The 6,108-nt window shown below is 40.9% G+C and overlaps 1 protein-coding gene across 3 annotated transcripts in view; it reads left to right on the top strand.

Moving 5' to 3' along the window:
* SHOC2 (SHOC2, leucine rich repeat scaffold protein) overlaps positions 1 to 6,108 on the top strand; it is an 85,120-nt gene that overhangs the window by 379 nt on the left and 78,633 nt on the right. The window contains exon 1 of one of the 3 annotated variants that reach the window (XM_018041275.1): positions 351 to 435. The exons of 1 other annotated variant lie outside the window; for it this stretch is intronic. The gene's annotated coding sequence lies outside the window, so the exon portion shown is untranslated. Of the gene's footprint in view, positions 1 to 350; positions 436 to 800; positions 989 to 6,108 lie in introns of those variants that run through there. One more of the 3 variants, XM_018041276.1, reaches the window with a different exon arrangement.

The raw sequence follows: 6,108 nt of genomic DNA, 5'->3' as shown, positions 1-6,108 counted from the left end.
CAACAGTAACTTCCGCTTGAGAGTTGTCGCTCTACCCTGCTGGAGGCTCTCTCTGTGGCCCAGCTAGCCAGCGGCGCCCTGTGGGCGGGAGAGAGGGCGTCCAGGAGCAGAGGAAAGAAAAAGGGCGCAGAGGGGGAAGCTGGCGCCAGTACCTCACTCTGATTGGGTAGCGTCGCTGGCGACAGTGCGTCTGTCTGATTGGGCAGCGTTGGCGGCCCTGGCCCCGCCTGTTTCTCTTCCCCGGCGATTGACGGGCCTGCACTCGAGAGGTGGGGCGGGGCGGTAGGAGCGAGAGTGTGTGGAGGCGCGGGCGGGGCGGGGCGGGGCGAGTGGGGGAGGGGCGGGCGGGGGGCGGCGGTTGGGCAGCGTCGCTTCCAAGGAGGAGGAGGAAGGAGGGCGAGCGAGGGGAGGATGGCGAAGTCCGGGCTCCTGACGGTAACCAGGGGCCGCCGAGGCGGGAGGGTGCCTGTTGGCCGGTTCTTCTTGCCTTCCTTCCTGTCCGTCGGGCGGTCGGTCGGTAGGGGGAGGCCCCGCGCGTCCTGACAGGCGCGAGCCGGCGGGGCCGGGGCGAGGCCCGAGGTGCCGGGGCCCTAGGAGGCGCCGCCGCCGCCGTTTTCCTGGGTGCTGTCGCCGGGAGGCCCGGGCCCTGGGACCTGACTCTCCTGTGGGGCCCGCAGCCGAGCACCGAGAGCGAGCCGGCCGGCTGACAGTGTCCTGGGGCCGGGCCTGCGGTGGCGGCGGGCGGGCGGGCGGCCGGGACAGCACCCGGGCGAGGACTAACCGGCGCAAGGGCCGGGGCCGGGGCCGCCCGGAGGATAGTCTCGCTCCACTAGGCTCCTGGGGTCACCGGGCCCAGGCTGCGGGGCGCCCCGTGGGCGTGCGAATCGTTGGCGGGGGCCTTGGCGCAGCGGTAGTGATAGGGGTGGAGTCTTTCCTCGCCCCTTCCCCAAAGCCCACCGCGCTCACCGTCTCGGTTCCGTGAAGAGTGGTGAGTCGGCTTTGGGTGTGTTGCTTGGTGAAGCGAGTTGTAGGCATCCAAGAGTGCTCTGTTGGACATGCCTAATGGCAACCTTTTTCCGCGGAGGCTTTTAGGGGTAGAGGAAAAGTACTCTTCTCCCCGCCTTCCCCCCACCCCCCGCCCCCCAATGCTAGAGGCTTCGGGACAAAACGATCTTCCCCCAGCCCCTCAGTATCCATTGTTTTGTACCACCTCCCTCCTCTCTTTTAGGTAGAAGAATGACTCCAAGCCATTAGTTGCCTTCCTTTCTTTTTTTTTTTTCCTCAAAAATCATCAGAGGGTTTGTGTAATTGTGTTAGTGTGGCTCTACAAACAGGTGAAATGAATATAGTTGGAAAGAGGATGCTTTTGTGTGTGTGTCTGTGTGTGTTTAAGCTTTCAGCCCTTTCAGTTGGTGATTTGATTTTCTTGTCTGTTGCTTTGTATCTATAATGGGGGTGATGAGAATAAAAGAGGAAGCAATATTTTGCAATCTACCCAAAAAATGTTTTCTAAGTCTCTAGGGATGCTGAAGCAAAATTGTGTTGCAGATGTGGACTGCATAGTATTTGCCTCCCTCATGATAAGTACCACCACCAGTCTATATCTAAGCTTACACCTGTGCAGTGTTGTACACTTCTTCGTAAATGTCAGCACTTTCTCGTTACTCAGTACTCAGGAGTAATGGATAGTTGTATCTAAAACTATTTTTTGTTAGGTTTTCAGAATCTTAGAGTACACTTGTGTCACCAAGTATTTTTTACAGCATCAACCCTGAAAGATTGGCTTAAAGACCTCAGTTTATTAGTTGCTAATCTCTACCCTCGCCTTTACATGCTTGTAGCCCTTGTAACTGTTTGTTACTATGTATTTGAGGAGATTTAGCTATTGAGTACAATTTGTGACATTCACCAAGCTTACAGTTCATAGTTTGAATTTGTTAAGTGTTTATGTTTTCTGTGTGACAGTGACAAGAATTATTAGGAATAATTATGTAAATGACCATTCCCTACCTACATAAGGATCTTAGACTGAATATGATAATATTTTAAATACTAATTTGGACCTCAGGCACACTGTAAAAGTTTTAATTATGCATATGCATTTTAAAATAAACCACAGAGAAATAAAGGCTTTGTCTAATGGTTTAAATGTAACATAAAGCTGACATATAAAACTATATTCTTGAAATGCCAGTTTGGAAATAACGGACATGGCCTATCTCTAAGGTTACTAGTTTTTCCCAGCATTTGTTAAGTTTTTAAAAAACACATTGGTCTCAGGTTGGCATTTGTTTTCTGATTTCTGATTGTTGATACAATTTTTCAGCTGTTTTTAAGAATTTTCTCTTTTATTTGTTATGAATGGTAATGGATTAAAGAATGATGTTAAGAAATACGTTAATAATTTGCAGCTGAGGTGCTTTGTTTTTTTGAGTTTTTAAGCTACCATATTCAGAAAGTTGATCAGAACTGTTTGGATAATGGTAACAAGTAAGACACAGCAACTTGTGAACTAGAAACCAGTCAGAAATTTGAAACATTTCACTTTTCAAACAGAACACTAAAATCATAAATTCTTTTGTTATGCTGGCTGGAATTACACTTTTTGAATTTTTTTTTGTTTCTTCAGTGACTTGGGAGAGGGCTTCTCCCATATTCAAGAGAGATAATAAACTGGAATTCTAGGTGGAATGCTCCCAAAGATGGCTTCTGAATAACTGCTGGTATATTTTTTTTGCCTTGCTTTACCTGTATGGATTTTGAGGGCAAGCGTGAAAATTGAAATTCCTTGTTATCCAGGCAGTTAAATTGCAGTCATATTTGTTTTAAAAATATGCTGTATTATCAATATTTGTTGTGTAATTTAATATTTCTGTAAGACTTGTATTCTTTAAACAGTTTAAATAGTTTTTAGATTTTAAATATCATATGAGAAAAGAATACCAGAATCTGTTGTGGTTTTTTTTTTTAAACTGAAAAATATACACTAACCTGGGCATGCAGATATAAGGATGAATTTCTTTGGAGGTTGAAGATTAAATGAAAGACTATATCTTCATAGGATTCAGTTCACTCTTCGTTTGTGTATTTTTCATGAATGAAAAAGCATAGAATAAATGCTTAATAGTAATTTAAAAAAATCACAAGACCAAAACACTCTCAAAACAATAAAAAACAACAAAAGAAAAACAAGTTGACTCCTGTCCTTCAGTGAGTTCTGAGGTTCTATAACTTGGGCTTAGTGAAGGTATTCTTGAACTGGATTATAAGATATCAATTAGGAGAGGAAACTTATTTCCTAATAAGATCCTTGGGGAATTCGTAAATACTTTGTTATAGATGAATTAGAAATGGGCTGTAATTTAGCAGCAGAATGATAAAGTACTTCTATGGGATACTTGAAAAAGGAGTACTGCAAATAAATTTGTTGCTATTTTTGCTTATTATTTGACTTGTATTTCCTGCATTACATATTTCGTATTAGGCATATATAGGTCAGGTTTGCTATTCTTGTCTTCTGAATTTTACATTGTATCAAGGTTGTGTACTATATATCTTTCTGGAAATATTTTTTTCTGTTAAATTTTGTATTTTACTATCAACCCTGACTTTTAAAATATTAAAATTTCTGTCACAAGTTGGCCTATAGTGTGCTTCAAGTATTGGAGTGCTCTGAAATGTAATTGTCAACCAGTGCAGGTAGAAAAGAACATGGGTAAGTCTAAGAAACTGATTCATGTTCTAAAATATGTAGTTGCATTATTTTAACATAATGTTTCTTCTTTGGCATTTTCTCCTGGTTCCCAGTTTTTTAGCACATCATCTTTAACTCAGCAAATCAAAGTTCTAATGTATGAAAAGCATATTCTAATTGCAGAGGGCTCTTCAGCTTTTGAGATGTTGCTAACATATGTGCTTTTTGAGAAAGTATGATGTTCCCATTATCAAGATTTAAAGAACTAATTAGATTATTTCACACTATGTATCTCATTCCAACTTTTGTAAATATCGTAACTGGTCACAGAAAGTAGTTCATGCTAGAAAAGGTTAAAGTTTCTTTTATTGGAAATAGTGAACATACTGCTTGAAGCTAAAACATTAAAAGAGGGTATGATTTGTTCCTATGTGAAAGACTACTCTGAAATATTTTGGGTTGTCTATTTTCTAATGTTCATAGCACTGTGAACACACAATTTAAGCATCTTATTTGCCCCCAATTTATAAATCTTGCAAGTTTAGTTAAGTAATTTCACCATTGACAGATAAATATTTTTCTTTTAGTTTTTCTAATGCCTTGTAGGTAGAAATGATGTGTTCTGACATGGATGATGTCTAGAATTTGGAGTTAATTTCATCAGTTAAATTTGGGCTTTCTCTGTTTCCAGTTTTGTGTTGTACAACACTGCCTTCAGGACTTTCACAGTTTTGCAGATAGTTTTTAATTAACCTTTGAATTTTGTTGTGTGAGTGTTTCTGACTGGTTTCACACTCACTAATGTCACAGACCTTCTCCTGAATGCTGTGTGTCCCGGTCTGTGAAGGCACAGAGATAAAGGTGCTGTTTCCTGCTTTCAGTAAGTTCATGGTTTGTTGCATGAAGGGGACAAACAGTAGTGAATTGTTTTGTAGTGTGACAAGTGCTTTGGTAGCAGTATACACGAAGAACTCAGATGGATTAATTCAGACTGCATGTATAATCAACAGTGCTTACTGAAGGATACAACCTGAATTATCTTGAGGAATAAGTTGGATGGAGGGTAGAAAAAGCATAGAAGTTAGAGATGTTAAGGTCCATTTGGAGAATTGCAGGGAATAACAATTTGGAGTCCATCTATGACCTAATGTTAATATTTTAAGTGATACAGTAGGCTTTCATTAAAGTTATTATTTTTAGAGGTTGTATGCCTTTTGTGCCTCATTTAATTTGAGGCTTGAACTGTGGATCTGCATTAATGTTAGGAATCTGCTCCAAATTATTATTTAAAATTTTTAACTAAGTATATTTTCATGGTTAAATAGAAGAAGAACATATCAGCCTAACATGAAATAATTCTGAAGCATGGAACTTGGATAATGATAAAATGTTTCAAAATCATATTTAAATATATTTTTCTCATATCATACTTAAATATATTTTTCTCAGCCGTCATGTATCATGTTAAGAGTAACATTTATGAATTTCCTTTCTTAGAACTCATGGTGAGTTATTTTGCAGATATTTAAAATGCACTCTTCTGAGAACATTAAAAATAGCCTCTTGCCATACTTATTCAGAGTGCCAGTCTTTGCTTAAAATTCAGACTGTATGATCAGTAGTTATATCCTGGTAGCCTGCTAGAAGTTTTTATATGCCTTTAAAAGTTTTTTAAGATTTAAAAGTTCTCTGAACTTGACTATTAAAAAGTAATTTTTCATGCAGTATGATTTAATACTTACTTGAGGATGAAATGAAGGCTCTTCAGCTCTCCCAGGGTGCCGTAGTTTCCCATTTTAAAAATTCTCATACTTGGCTTTTTTTCAGTCCTTCCTGTTGGGGCTTCCTTGATAGCTCTGCTGGTAAAGAATCTGCCTGCAGTACGGGAGACCCCAGTTCTATTCCTGGGTCAGGAAGATCCCCTGGAGAAGGGATAGGCTACACACTCCAGTATTGTTGGTTGAGCTTCCCTGGTGGCTCAGACAGTAAAGAATCTGCCTGCAATGTGGGAGGCCTGGATTTGATCTCTCGGTTGGAAAGATCCTCTGGAGGAGGGCATGACAACCCACTTCAGAATTCTTACCTAGAAAATCCCCATGGACAGAAGAGAATGGCAGATTATAGTCCATGGGGATCACAAAGAGTCGGACATGACTGAGCCACTAAGCACAGCAATCCTTTCTGTTATTTTCATTATAGAAATCTGAGAAATTCCTTTTTAAATGTTTCACATTTTAGCAATTCCCATATAAATGTTATAACATCTCACTTATCTCAAGGTTATCTTTTAGGAAACTAAAACTTTCTGGTGTCATCTTGGATACAACCCCATGCTCTCTTAACCTGGCTAACCTCCTAATTGCTGGTCAAACCCCAATATCACATCTTTGGGGAAGCCTTTGATCTCTAGTTAG

This window comes from Capra hircus, chromosome 26 (assembly GCF_001704415.2).
Source record: "Capra hircus breed San Clemente chromosome 26, ASM170441v1, whole genome shotgun sequence".
In the NCBI taxonomy this organism is placed as follows: domain Eukaryota; kingdom Metazoa; phylum Chordata; class Mammalia; order Artiodactyla; family Bovidae; genus Capra; species Capra hircus.
Note: the sequence above shows the minus strand (reverse complement) of the source record. Positions and strands in the feature narration are given on the sequence as shown.